Raw genomic sequence first — 16,152 nt, 5'->3', positions numbered from 1 at the left:
GACGTTCCTGTAACTATTTATTAATTTATTTGGGGTTCTTAAATGATATTTAAAAGTTGTCGCTATGAACACAGTTGATTGATTATATCAATGTCTTGTTTATTAAAAATATACATACTTTGCTTCCATTTGCTTACTTAATACAGTACTTTCACATAGTTCTTCATGGGAGATACACTGTAAGGTAGCCTATTAAAACCCCTAACACAGTTGGATAGTATTATCAGGATAGTACTGCAGATAGTTAATACTTAGAGTTTTAATTCTTCTACCTGCAATGCTTAGCATTACAAAGCAACTTTTTTGATGCAAACCAGATTTGAGCAATGTTGTAAGCATGATCAAGCTCTCCTCAAGAGTGTTCAGATTAAAATATGATGAAAGTAACGTGGTGTCATCATATGACTGTCTTATAGGGTATGTTGCAAGGTAGGTCATTAATGGAAACTATAAAAACAATTGTCTAAGAATTGAGCCTTGCGGAACACCAGTTGTTACAGTTAATGTTGTAGTTCGGCTAAAATAAAAAGAAACATATTGTTTGCGATTAGACGGATAAGACTGCAATAGGTTCAGAGAAGCATGTGAAATAAATGTCATAGTGAGATAGTTTGATGTTCAGCAATAATCAAAATATTTACTTAGATCACAGGGCTTCAGAGACATGATTCTTTATTTTCAAAAGAAGTAAAAATATTGTCAAACAGAGCAGACAATACAATGGTTGTTGATTTCTTCAATCTAAACCCAAACTGCTACCTACGGACCAAATAGATGGTTAATAATTTTGAAATAATGATTGAGCTTTCTTAAAATATCATTGTTTTACCGAGTTTAATTCAACTGTTTTAAGAACTCACCTCAGTTATTATTTAAATAATAACCTGGAAATTATTAAGGAGGAGTTGAATTTGCACACGCAAGTACATGCGTCTTACATGCATGCATATGGAGCGGGTGTATAGAAACCAAGGTTAATAATGATGTACGAAAAGTCGTATATTTTATGAGGTAGGCTAAACACCGCCCTCTTCTAAAGGGAACAGCCAATCGCAAAGCTGATGGAACAGTGGGCATCAAGAGGTGATGTCATACCACCTCAGTGAGTCTTAATACTTCAAACCGCTTTAGAAAGTTATCTATTGATAGAATAGTTAAGGGTTCTAATTCCGTTCAAATTAATGCCCTACTGGGTCAATGTCTTTCAGGGATATAGAGAAGTATTTATGTTTGTATTTTTATTTACTTTTATGGTCCATAACAAATTGAACATAAATAAGTCATTGAATGCACGTCCTTAGTTTTTCAAATAATCTAGAAGACCATCACCGATTCATAAATTGTATACCTACTTCATTTGTTTATAAGTTCACATGTTTTAAGCCTTAAATTTCAGAATTCGTTTACGATTCATTAATGCTTCGGTGAATAACAAGGTCAAGGAGATTCATAACTAGATATTAGCTAAAATAATATTGGAAAGAACATTATCAGAAAGGGAATCTAAATTCACATGATACCTATATCTGTTAAGGGATTTGCAGTAAACTGATATTTTTGTTACAGGAGGGTGGCTGATGCATCTAGGATATAGAATCTACCTAGTACACGAAGGCAGAGAACTGGAGTTTGAGAGAACTGTCCGGAACAATGAAACACCTCACGCCCAGGACCAGGGGACTGCAGCGGGGGTAAGTTTGATGCTGTTTTATCGTGTTATAAACACTAATTGGTACGTTTTCTCTGTTTCCAAGTCGAAAAACAGAGAAAAAAATCCAGTTAGCTTCACCTTTACATTCGGTTGTCATTTCAAAGTAGATTACAACTTTGTCTAAGGCAATTTGTCGTTTAAGTCCATCCAATCACATCAAAGCTACTGAATTGAGGGGGAAATGTAATTATGTCAGTAATAAATATCCTAATCGAATGAAACAAATATTAGGTATCCAAGATTCAACAGTTAGCAGTCCACATAAAATCAAATCAAAATCAAATCCATTTATTGCCATCAACATTATAAATACGTGTATAACAACGTCATACAATTTCATCACAGTATGTCTATTAGCCTACTTAATATGTTCTACAAATTCTTTGACCTTATACACACATAAATCACACAAAATCTTTCTAATATTAAATTTAAATTATTGTATTTCAAGAAATTTAATGTGAGCAGGTAACATATTATACAATCTTTTGCCAAATTCACTAAAGTTATTGATTGTGGTCATAAAATTACATTGGTTTGGACGGAGAAAAGTGTTTTGTCTGGTAAAATGGTTATGAACCGAATCATTTGTAGGGAACTCTCTAATATTATTTTTAATATACAGTAAACAATCTAAAATGTACAGAGAAGTGACAGTTAAAATTATAAGTTTCTTGAATAATGGATTACAATGTGTTTCACTGTCAACATTGAATATTGCCCTAACAGCTTTCTTTTAATTTCGTCAAACATATTAAGATATCCAGACGAAGGGGCAATATATGTAGCGAGTGTAACAACAATTAATTTACCATCAGTGCACCAGGTTCGTTATTTGGTCTATCTGTAACCACAACTACAACATTCTGTCGTTTGAAAACGTTAGTTAAGTAAATTCATGACAATCATACCTGTTAATATAGATGCGTTTTTTATATAATTCCATTCATTCAAGCTCTCTATAGGCTGGAGTTGTGAACAAATATTCCTAAAAACAGTACTACTATTTTTGGCTGTAAATAAACTCGTTCCAAGAGGATTTTTTGTTAGGTTAGGCTAAGTTACGATGGTCTAAGTATTGTTGAATGCGCAATCTAATATAGTTTTCGAGACATCAGGGTTTTACTACAGATCAACATATGTTTCTTCTAAAGTATTTGTGGTATAGTAGGGTCTAGTTTTACGCTAAAAATGCAAACTTGAAACAAAAGATATAGATAACTAAACAACTGTACGAAAATATAATGTTAAATGCAGACAGAGTAAAAAAAAACACCGAGAATGATAATACTTATACCGGGGGATTAGTGATTGATCGTTAAATGTATGGTTTAATTACGTGAATGAGTGATAATTTAAAACAAGTTAGGTTAGAAACTGACAAAGAACAGAAACTTTCTATTCCATAGAAACATGATATTGTATTGCATGTGAAAGTCACCTTAACCTAAGAATACACGGTACTCAAATGAATGGAATCCAATTGGTGTGGAGCACTGAAATTGCTCAGCTATGACAACTGCAGAATGAATAACAACAAACGATCATAAAATGTTAAATTTAGCGGTCTTTACTGCGCGCACCTGCATCACCTAACACTTACAAAGGTAATCTGGAAATTCGTTTGGAAATTTATAGTTGTAAATTTATAGTTTTTGCTTCATAAATACAGAATAATTTCAAAAATTTGGATAAAGAAAATCTTTGTTACGTTCTATTTATCCTGCAAAAGATCAACTAATTTTGTAGGAGTTTTGATTCAAAAATTAAATCATATATTTCATATATTACTTTAAAACTCTGTTTTATGTAGTTGTATTTATATTTCAACGTATATTTATTAAGTCATATTTATTTGTTGCTGACTTATAACGTGATGAACTGTTTTAGGGAAGGTCTTTCAGAGATAAGGCACGAATTATTATTATTATAACTATTATTTGCTTAGACTACAAATATATTTGTGTATAGAAATATAATTATAGTACTCTTTCTATATTATTATCACTAATGTGATGTTTTATTTTTCATCCATCCACACTTTTTAATCTTCTCTTATAATTGTTGTTGTTTTAATTGTGTAAATAATATACACTACATTATTATTATATGTTGTACAGATTTTGTTGTGTTTTGCCACTAACAAATAATTATGTTATTGTTGTGTCATTGTACTTATTAATTGCATGAGCTTTAGCTAGTTCTGTTCTAAAGCTCATGCAATTGATAAGTACAACGTAGTGCTGCACAGGGGGAGCGAGCTGGCCTAAAGCTAGTGCGTGGGACTTCGGTGTCTGAGGTCCCGGGTTCAAATCCTGCCAAATCACCAATAAATTGTATCCAAATGATAATGCGGTAACCTCTACAATGTGAAAAACAATCCCGGGCTCGTGTCTAGCGGCCTATGACAAAAAAAAAACTAGTGCTGTACTGATACCATGGCGTTACAGTAAAAATAACACATCGCCTGGGAGATCGCCGACCTTGCACTTTAGGATGAAATTGCTAGAAAACATTGTACCGATCAGATTAAATAATGAGGGGGCTCTTCTTGAATGAAAACCCGTACAATAACAACGTTAAGCCTACGTTTTTGTAATCTCATGACATGCAAGTCTGGACAAACACTTAAACATTATTTTCTATAAATATTTTTTATTTTTGTTCTGTCACGTCAAATGCCTTGATTAAGTGTTCAGTATGTACATAGGTATTTTCTGTTTCTATTTATCATGTTAAACTTTACAAAACTCTCTTAACTAAAAGTGATATGGGTGAGTAAACTTAACCTTTTTTCTAGGCATATGATAAAACTTCCCCAATATATATCGCTTGAGTCATCGTCTCTATTATTTGTTTTATTAATTCTTATACTGTCAAATACGTTGTTATATAGTCTGTTTTTATTCCTTATAATCGTAATTGCCATTTTTAGTGGCTTTAATAATTTTTTAATAATAAGGTATATTGTGACGGATACAAATGAGGAGCTTTCATTATTAGCATTTGATATATTTATATTAGTTACGTTTTGCCCAATAACACTTCAACTGTGATCACGTACATAAAAGATCTAATCTGTAATACTGTTGACAAAATTTAATTTTTGAATGGTTAAATGTATTACAATATTAATAATTTTGTTCAAATCCTACATACATTAAGTTTAGAAAAAACTATAGGGTGGGGCAGGGAAATATCCATACTTTTAACATGGCACTGTGAGTAGTAGGGGTGTGCTGGAGGAATGGGGTTAGGCTCCAATGAAGCTTTTGTTTTGGGAATTTCTAAAAATATCACTATCAGTAGTAGATATGGCTTGTTCGAGTGAGCAATGTGCTTTTGCACTCGAGGTGTATTTTTTTTTTTATCAGTCTATTGTTGCTGTGCAGCTACCATTGGCTGTCAGGTTATCGGGTGGCCTGTCGCAAAGCTGTTACAATTTGGTGAGGATGAATTACTTTCGTGTATGTGGTGGTGTATTGCGAAGGATATTTGGAGCTCAAAGAACCGTCCGGAGTCCTGAAAACATTGACCTTGTCAGAAGATCGATTTTGCAGTCTCCTCAAAGTTCTGCTTGTAAGCATGCATCCGCGCTGGCGTTGTCTAATCGTACTGTGCCTCGTATTCTCCATGAGGACCTACACCTCCATCTATACAAGAGGATAGTTGCTCATGAACTCACACAACGGGACTGGCAACAACGAATGCAGGCATGTGAAATCTTAATTGCGGGACTACCTCATGTTGCTTGTGTTTTGTGTAGTGATGAGGCACACTTCCATATTCCTGGAACGGGTAAATAAGCAGAATGTGCTCTATTGGAGTGATGCTAAGCCTAGGGTAGTTCATGGGAAGGCCCTAGATGCCTTGAAGGATGCAATTCACCTTGAGTTTTGCCTCTTTCCACAACACATGCTTCACAAAGTTATTATGAACTCCGGAACCAGAATACAGCAAAGCATTTAAGATTAGGGACACCACTTGCAGGATATGCTGTTTAAAACCAAGTAAAGTAACTCCCAGATGTAACCTTTTAATCTCAATAAAAAGTTTGGTTCTAACATTTTTGGCTGTCTTTTAATTTACCTTTAAAATTAGGGATACTTCCCTGCCCTACCCTGTATTTTGACCAATTACTAAACATTGATACAATTTCACAATATGCGATGCATAATATTCACTGCTAGGTAAACCACCTAACTTAACAAACAATGCCAAAACAAATACAAAGTAAACATATCTGACAACTGTTTGCAGAATATTCCCCAAACCACAACTATGGATCTACCCTCAAACCTCAACAACGCAGGGGAGAGCAAAGTATCTCAAGCTCCTAGAACGTCTCTGCCACGCTTCCCGAGGAGGTTGGTCAGTCTAAACGATCTCAAACTCGACGCCCCGATCAGAGACCTGAAACTAACCAATTTGGTAAGAATCATTTTCCACATTTAGTTTCAATTCGTGGAAAGAATAAATTATACTTTCATATGTATCTAATCGGTTCAGATGCATTATAGTGTTATGCCTCGAAATACTTGGTGGTATTTACAAGGAGCTTTAGCTGCCAAATCATAAGTCATATCTATTGCTGAGCATAACAAGGTACCTAATAAATTATATAGTTACTTTTAAATCACACTTAATGTGTTAAAACAAAACATATTTTAATTCAATTTATAATCATTTTTTAGGTGGTCAACTATAGTAATATATTTCCTGGTTTTGTAGGGACTATAAGAAATTAAAACCAAAATAATTTAATGTACTATGAAATTGGTGAATCATCAGCCTCTTGAATATCATCATCTGGGTTAGTTGATAAGATTGAACAACAATAGCTCGATATATGGTTTAACTTTAAATTGCTAGAATGTAACAATCTCATAATTATATTTTTACTTTAAAGTTCAATGTCTTCAAGTGACTTGTTTAATTGGACCAAGATAGTTCTAATGTAGCAACGAACTTGTCCAATTATATTGACACTTGATTATATCTTATTATAATTTGCAGTGTAAATACGATGCAGCAAAGTGTCCTATTCCAAAGCTACCAAGGCAGAAATCTGTGGTTACGAGACAGACTAGACTTGCTCATCTAGAAAACATTATGAAAACCCTGGAGGAGAAAAAACTACTCATCCCACCCCCAGACATACCATCTGGAACCGTGAGTAAACAATCTATTACATGGGATTTTTCTGTCAGTTTCTTAAAATTGATTTTTTTTTTGTTATACTACTTTTTAATGTAAATCTCAGAGTTTTCAAATCTTCACATTCATTACCTTTAGTAACGTGGGAAATTAATGAAACGCCAAACACATTTAACACAAACACACACACAGAAACACATTTATACAATGGGAAGTCATTAAAAAGATTATATCATGATATAAGCGGTAATAGTCTTGGTTTTAGTTGGTTTATAAAAGCAAAGACAACTGTAACTGTCAGAAATAGTGTGTGTTCTTCATTCAAAATGTACACACAACAATATCATTTTGTTTAATACTGTAACATTTACCTAAGTTTTTCGTATTTAATCTTGAAACATTTTCATTCACTAATTGACCATCAATATACATTAATAGTCGTCTTTTAATTGAACAGCCTTGACACAAATAATTTTTAATTTCATGCTGGACACGTTTCTGACTTATGACAGTTCATCTTCAGCAGCGTTTAATAATTTATTTAAAAATTACATAGCACGACTCTTGACGAATATTTACACACGTATATAGCCTAAAAAAAATAATCAGCACTTCGGTATATTAGAGCAAACATATTGAGACCGGTCAACATTCTTAGCCATAACTAATTATCATTATCATTATCAATTGAGATTGCACTGTATGTATTTCAACCCAAATATGGGTGAAGGATAAGTGTAGAACGTTGAGAGATGATCTGTATAGCTTTGTTACTGACTATGATCAACCGTTTCATTAGACATGACTAGATCATTTTCATGAACAGCTGGGTCCAGTTTCGGACTATCAAAAAGCTGCATACTTTTCTCAGGATCGAACCACTCAGCTACCAAGCAATATAAATTAATGTCAGTGGTTCTATGTTTGAAGACCAACCAAACTATCCAACTTCCTTTTAGGACTTTGCATCATTGTATATTTCTATAATATAAGCACCAATCGGCATAGAGTGAATGGAATTGAATTTAAAAAATGGAAGTTAAATAATTAGATAAATTTATTATTGAATTGCAATTGAATTGGAGCATTGTTCGTAATGTTAATGTTTGACTTTACTTACATTGTGGATGTTGAAGTGCTGGCTTTCGTTTCAGAACAATGGACTGGATGAAAATATAAAACCGGATCAAGAAAGAAAAGAGGAAATATCAAACAATCAGGAGCTTATAAATCAGGCATCAAAACGAAAGATGGAAAACGAAGAACGAGAAAAGAGTGAATCTTCTTCAGAGGAAGTTGAAATCGTCTCCCCCCAGGTAGGTTAGAAAATCTATTTCAGTAGTCAAAACATTAAGCAGTAGAGAATTTCTAAATATTAAGGATTTATTCAAAACGTGACTTAAATATATTATAAACGAATATTATTAAGTGAAGATATCAAATGTTGTTTCAGCCACCGAAGGTCAAATTCACAAAGAAAATCAGAGCAATGTTCGATTGTGCTAAAGGAAAACCAAGGAAGTTTTTCAAGGTAACGTATGAACAACACTCTATTACATGTCTTTCACGACCGCTTCATTTAAATTATGTATTTTAATTTCATTTAATAAATGAACCTAATTGCATTGAGTGTTCAATAATAATTTAATTACGTAAGAGATATAAAGAATTTATAAACGAAAATGGTTCGTCGTGATCTTTAATTATTTTCAATAATTTTTTTCTGTCACCTTGGCTTATATTTTCTGTTTCACAATACTATATAAGTGAAAAGATGTATACGAAGTTTTGGACTGTTTCATGTTTCATTTAGAAAGTATTTTTGTTTCAAAGTAATATTCACCAAGAAGTAATTTCGATGCATTCTTTATAAACGTAATACTCTTAGTTTTATCCATAAATGCAAGAATAAAACATCCAGTACATTGCATGAGAAAAACGTTGATAGTAAGGTGAAGACGTTTTAATAAAAAAGTGAAATTTAATAAAGTAAAAATAAATTAAATAAACGTTTCATTTTAAAGTTCACTTTCTTGTCAACTTGAATTTTGTAGCTGTCTACTTAAAAATGTATACAGAAAATTTAAACATTTGTTTTATTAATAATCCATAATAGAACTGTATATATACTACGAAGTTATATACAGGGTGATTTTTAAATGAGTTCCCCCCTACTTTTTTCTACATTTCTTAAGATATCAACTCCGGACCACTTCAGATCATTGTAGAGTAGTAAGTACTTCATTTTGACTGGGTATAAATTGTTGACCGCCATCTTGGATCCGCCATATATTGGATACAAAGTTTTTTTTTCAAATGTAAAGGTAGGGTTTTGACCCATTATTCCAAACTAAAATTTTACGCTGATTACAATGCCGCAAATAGTTTTTAAAAATCTTAATCCGTTCTAAAGTTATAAGGACTTTTATAACTTTATTTTTAGCCCATTTTAACATTGTGCATTAACAAACTAAGACCATAATCTCTAAATAGTGCTAGATAAAGATAAGTATACACCACCAGTCATTGTCGACCTATTTTCAATTGGTTATGATGGATGTATTTTTTTCGGCCGCCATCCTGGATCCGCCATATTGAAATGTGACAAATTAATTTAAATATGAAGGTGGTGTTGTGACCCATCATTTTGAACTATTTTTTTATGCTGAACTCAATGCCGCAATCCGTTTTTGGTTATCAAGCTTTCTTAATGAAATATTAAAATTATCTTATTTCAAATTTCAATTATTCAAAAACCAAACATGCAAATGAAAAGCTGATTGCGGCATTGAGTTCAGCATTAAAAATTAGTTCAAAATGATGGGTCACAACACCACCTTCATTTTTAAATTAATTTGTCACATTTCAAAATGGCGGATCCAGGATGGAGGCCGAAAAAAATACATCCGTCATAACCAATTGAAAATAGGTCGACAATGACTGGTGGTGTATACTTATCTTTATCTAGCACTATTTAGAGATTATGGTCTTAGTTTGTTAATGCACAATGTTAAAATGGGCTAAAAATAAAGTTATAAAAAGTCCTTATAACTTTAGAACGGATTAAGATTTTTAAAAACTATTTGCGGCATTGTAATCAGCGTAAAATTGTAGTTTGGAATAATGGGTCACAACCTTACCTTTATTTTTGAAAAAAAAAACTTTGTATCCAAAATGGCGGATCTAAGATGGCGGCCAAAAATTTATACCCAGTCAAAATGAAGTACTTACTACTCTACAATGATCTGACATGGTCCGGAGTTGATATCTTAAGAAATGTAGAAAAAAGTAGGGGGGGGGGGAACTCATTTAAAACTCAACCTGTATATACTACAATAAACGTGTATGGGTAGTAGGCCTATTGTGATATTCTACAGTTAATGTATATAGTTAGTATTGTGATTGTGATATTTTACAGTTAATGTATATAGTTAGTATTGTGATTGTGATATTTTACAGTTAATGTATATAGTTAGTATTGTGATTGTGATATTTTACAGTTAACGTATATAGTTAGTATTGTGATTGTTATATTTTACAGTTAACGTATATAGTTAGTATTGTGATTGTGATATTTTACAGTTAATGTATATAGTTGGTATTGTGATTGTGATATTTTACAGTTAACGTATATAGTTAGTATTGTGATTGTGATATTTTACAGTTAATGTATATAGTTAGTATTGTGATTGTGATATTTTACAGTTAATGTATATAGTTAGTATTGTGATTGTGATATTTTACAGTTAATGTATATAGTTAGTATTGTGATTGTGATATTTTACAGTTAACGTATATAGTTAGTATTGTGATTGTGATATTTTACAGTTAATGTATATAGTTAGTATTGTGATTGTGATATTTTACAGTTAATGTATATAGTTAGTATTGTGATTGTGATATTTTACAGTTAATGTATATAGTTAGTATTGTGATTGTGATATTTTACAGTTAATGTATTTAGTTAGTATTGTGATTGTGATATTTTACAGTTAATGTATATAGTTATAATTGTGATTGTGATATTTTACAGTTAATGTATATAGTTAGTATTGTGATTGTGATATTTTACAGTTAATGTATATAGTTAGTATTGTGATTGTGATATTTTACAGTTAATGTATATAGTTAGTATTGTGATTGTGATATTTTACAGTTAACGTATTTAGTTAGTATTGTGATTGTGATATTTTACAGTTAATGTATATAGTTAGTATTGTGATTGTGATATTTTACAGTTAACGTATATAGTTAGTATTGTGATTGTGATATTTTACAGTTAATGTATATAGTTAGTATTGTGATTGTGATATTTTACAGTTAATGTATATAGTTAGTATTGCGATTGTGATATTTTACAGTTAATGTATATAGTTAGTATTGTGATTGTGATATTTTACAGTTAACGTATATAGTTAGTATTGTGATTGTGATATTTTACAGTTAATGTATTTAGTTAGTATTGTGATTGTGATATTTTACAGTTAATGTATTTAGTTAGTATTGTGATTGTGATATTTTACAGTTAATGTATTTAGTTAGTATTGTGATTGTGATATTTTACAGTTAATGTATTTAGTTAGTATTGTGATTGTGATATTTTACAGTTAATGTATTTAGTTAGTATTGTGATTGTGATATTTTACAGTTAATGTATTTAGTTAGTATTGTGATTGTGATATTTTACAGTTAACGTATATAGTTAGTATTGTGATTGTGATATTTTACAGTTAATGTATTTAGTTAGTATTGTGATTGTGATATTTTACAGTTAATGTATTTAGTTAGTATTGTGATTGTGATATTTTACAGCGGACTAAGCACGTCAAGTCTCGTGGATCTCCACCCTTAATATCAAGTCGAGGAACATCTTATATCAGATTGGATAGTCTTGACCTGATCCAGGTAAATATATCACCCAACTAACCCAGAACGTCGCCTTAAACGTTTGAAAAAATACACAAAAATAAAATAAATTAATTTCATTTGATTGTTTATCACTATGTTTTTACAAACGATATTTTAAGTTATATTCAATAAAGGTTTAAAATTTACTTCTAAAAAAAGCTCCCCTTGCAACACATCTTGTTTTGCTATGATAACAGTAAGGGGATTTCTGCTAGAAGCAATGAAAATAAATGAGTTTTTCATAAATATGTATACTTTTTACCTATAACTTGTATATCTTGAACAGCTATCAATCTGCCTTTATAAATAATAAGAAATGCATGTAACTGTTATAATACACTTTACGGTTTAGGTTTGACAATATTCAAATTCCTACTAATAATTTGATTGTATTGTCGAAACTGACAAAAAACAAATTTGGTATATTTAAATGGAACCTTATTAATTTAAAGGTCATGTAACATAATAGATGAATATTTAATTTGAGGGAATGGTGTGTTACATATCTTCTTTCATTGCAACCAGCTATGATATCAAAACGCGATTTATGATTTGCCTAACATTTCCAAAAAACTCATTATTTTATGATGTAACAGTATTTCTAAAAATTTTTTTAAATATTAATTTAATAATTGTTAAACAAACAGATAATGTAAGAAACGTTTATTTTACCTGACCTGATTGAATTTCATAATAGATTTATAATTCTAATTAATGTTAAAATCTATTCCTAACCATCCAAATACTCAAAATATTTATGAAATTTTATTCTATGAAATATTGGTTATCAATCCATATACAGTAACCAAAAATAAAAGTTATAGTAGGTAATTTTAAACGTTATGCTAAATGATATGATTAAGGTTGTTTTTGTTCATGTAGGCCAACGATAAAATCGCTCTAGACCAAGTTTCGGACATTGACAATGATGGAACAAAGGCTTCAGCATTGATCCCAGCATCTAAGGTAAATGTACCAGTCAATCAAAAACCAATAAATAAAGTAACTTAAAGAAACCATTTTAATTTCATTTTGAAATTATGTAAAACAGTTATTGTGGTTTGTTTGTAGATACGCATGTCACTGTTACAGTGTGAAAATCAAAGCAAGTATGTTATAACATGTTGAAATTTATTTAAATAATCTTGGCTATGCAATTACAAGGCCAACAAAGGACTATTTTTCTCACTTGTTTCAACCCCAGCACATCTAGAGATGAGTTTGAAGAACATTTCTCAACACTGAACAAAACTTGTTCAAGAGAATATGCGGATGGAACGTTAGTTAATGGATATGAAACTTTTCCAAAAGGTATACTTTCAACTTTGGTTGGATTAAATGGAGCGTTATTTTGTAGTTCAATCGGATGAACCTAAGTTACACTTTATGTTGCAAAGAAAGAACATTTCGATTCTGTAAATGAATAACTTAATAGTGTGGCTCGGTAGGTATGTAATATAATTCTTTCTCGAATTAATAATAATTTTTTTTCTATTTAAAAAACAAAGCTGTAATTTGGAAATAGTTTGTTGCTATGGTATATTTCCTCATCAGGTGGGTAGCAACGAGCGGCCTCTGCCTGTGGGGAACTTTGCTGCTTCTGGGGGTGAAGAGGGACCATCTAAGGTAAAAAACATCGATACGATTGGTCTCATTTATAACTACATATCCTTGGACAGTATGGGTATTACTAAATATTCAACCAAATTAATTTGACATAAGTTTAATTTGACCTAGATTTAGAGCAGAGATAACAATACGTAATAATCTACCTAACCCATGTAAGAAGTGATAACCCATAACTGTAGTTTATATTTTTCAACAATACATTACAAAATACTTGTATTTCTTATACCAAGTGTTCAAAAAGTCTGGACACCTCTTAATATCTTTTTAACCAATTTTTTTCTCAAATTCGAACTTTGCACAACTACATGTATGTATAAAAACTACTTTTTGCAAGTATTACAATTTTTTTACTTCCACAGGGGAATGGCTCATGAGGATAAAGTACAAAATCCGTAATGTAAGCATAGGTTGCACGTAATTAAAGCGCTGGTTAAGCGGGGTTCAATGCCGGAAACCGCACCTCAAAAGGTTCACCCGTTGCAAAATGGCGGTCGTTTAAAGTTTCTATTGATATTGGTGTTCATACAAGTCAAGAACCCCCTTTATTTATTTTAGTTTCCGGCATTGAACTACACTTAACCACTAACTAGTTCTTTAAAATGATGTGCATATCAACCTATGCTTACATTAAAGATTTTGTACTTACTCCTCTTGGGCCGTACCCCATGGAGGTAAAAAATTGTAATGCTTCCAAAAAATGTTTATACATATATGTAGTTGTGCAAAGTTTGAATTTTCTGACCAAATTGATTAGAAAGATATTAAGAGTAGTCCAGACTTTTTGAACACCCGGTATAAACAATAATAAATATAAGTATTAGAGCTTCATTTACATATATCACGATATAAATAAATGAATAAAATAGCCGGTTTTATAATTGGCACCACTGTATACAAGAGTATTCTCAAAGTAAAACAACTAAATTGATTGTACTGTATTTACAACAATTTCTCTTCAAAATTTGGTATGTTAGTAAAATGGTTAGTTGTCAGCTGCTACTGATAAATAAAGGTAATCTTTGCCATTGATGAATAAAAAATAATAGGTTTATTTAAATAAAATACGTTTAACCAACCCCATCTTAAGCTTGTGTAACTTTAGACTCTTCAAAAACTATTAAATTAAATCAAAGAAATGTTTGCCGAAGTATTAAATGCATTTTTAAAAACATTTAGCTTACCAAGAGTAATATACGCTCGTTCAATTTAAATGCACGAGTGCATACATGTACCAAATAAGAAAAAAACTGTACAACCAAATTATTTTTATATTTCAAGTAAATGGCCAACTTTTTCCTTTTTCATCTTTCATTTGCACGGGAAAACATAACATTTTTAACAAATAAACTATGTATACCAACCATATAAACACAACTTAACCGAAAGAAAAATATATAAAACATAGGAAAAATAAAAAGTAAACAATCCAGAACAAAACAAAGACATACAGAAATAACAAATTTGATTGATTTAATCTAGTAATTTTGTGTAAGTACTGTAATACAATCATTTTACGTACACAATTGTTAAATTTGTGTTGTAGCCATTTTATAACATATCACATAGAAAGACAGCCATAAGATAAACATGAGTGTACGTATCTAACCTTTAACTACCATACAGTGAACATAACCTTGTTGTATATGATCGAATAGATACTTAGACAATAGTTATTAACAATTCTGACACTTGTTTAGCTTTGTTCAAACTAATATTTTATGTCACAGTTTAAGGAGTTGTCAGATCCTTCAGCCCGCCTTGGACATTTTCAGGACATTTGGAAATGGATGAATGGGTAAATGGAGAAGTCTCTCTACAGTACACTGCACTTAAGGATTATCTAATAACTCTTAAGTTTATATTAGTTTCATAGAGTAAGATAGTTCGTAAGGTGAAGCTCATTAAAGGGACCATCAAAGAATATTGAAAGTATATTTTGGTAAAGCAACTAATTGGAAACTTTATAAAATGTATTACAGCTTACAAATGTTGGAAATAAACTAAACTTGATATTCCACTGAAAATTACTAAACTAACAGTGTACTGAATATAAAATTCCACTGTTTGTGTAAATTCGCATACCTACTTTTGGAATGAAAATAAAAAATATCAAATTATGCCGTATTCAATATTCTAAAGAGGAAAACATTCCTCAGCATGTGTTGTGATAGTTCTTCAATAGTATAGATTTCACATGTTTTTTTAGTATAGTTTTTTGTATGGATATTTTTATGGTTGTTTGCTTCAACCACTTTCAAACTTGAAAACTATTATTCAGTTGGATACTTTTGGAAATAAAACTATATCAGTACCATATGGTACCCATACTTTTAATTTTTGTTAGAGGGACTACTTAAATGATTTACTCTGCTACAAGCTACGTCGTTATGTAAACAAACCCAAACAAAACAGCAAGAGTTACAACTACATGTTCATCGAATTGAAAATAGCTCAATTTGATTTCCTACAGTTTACAATGAGTAATTTGAAATACGGTTTTAAGGATACCTACTCATTATCTGAAATGAGTACTTAGATTGTTCAAAGATCCACAGTCGTTCTACGTTAGAATATACAAATTTTTGAGTTTTTCATGGGTAAATTTACTGAAATACCACTTTGAAAAAAAAATCTATTGTGTTCATTAAAATACAATAAATAAAACCATTAATTATTAATGATTTACTTATTTTGTATTTTAATAATGTCCTATATACTATGTTACAAAACTTGTACTATTAAATATT

Source organism: Macrosteles quadrilineatus, unplaced genomic scaffold (assembly GCF_028750875.1).
Source record: "Macrosteles quadrilineatus isolate MER2022 unplaced genomic scaffold, UCM_ALF_1.0 Scaffold_7__1_contigs__length_78375512, whole genome shotgun sequence".
In the NCBI taxonomy this organism is placed as follows: domain Eukaryota; kingdom Metazoa; phylum Arthropoda; class Insecta; order Hemiptera; family Cicadellidae; genus Macrosteles; species Macrosteles quadrilineatus.
Note: the sequence above shows the minus strand (reverse complement) of the source record.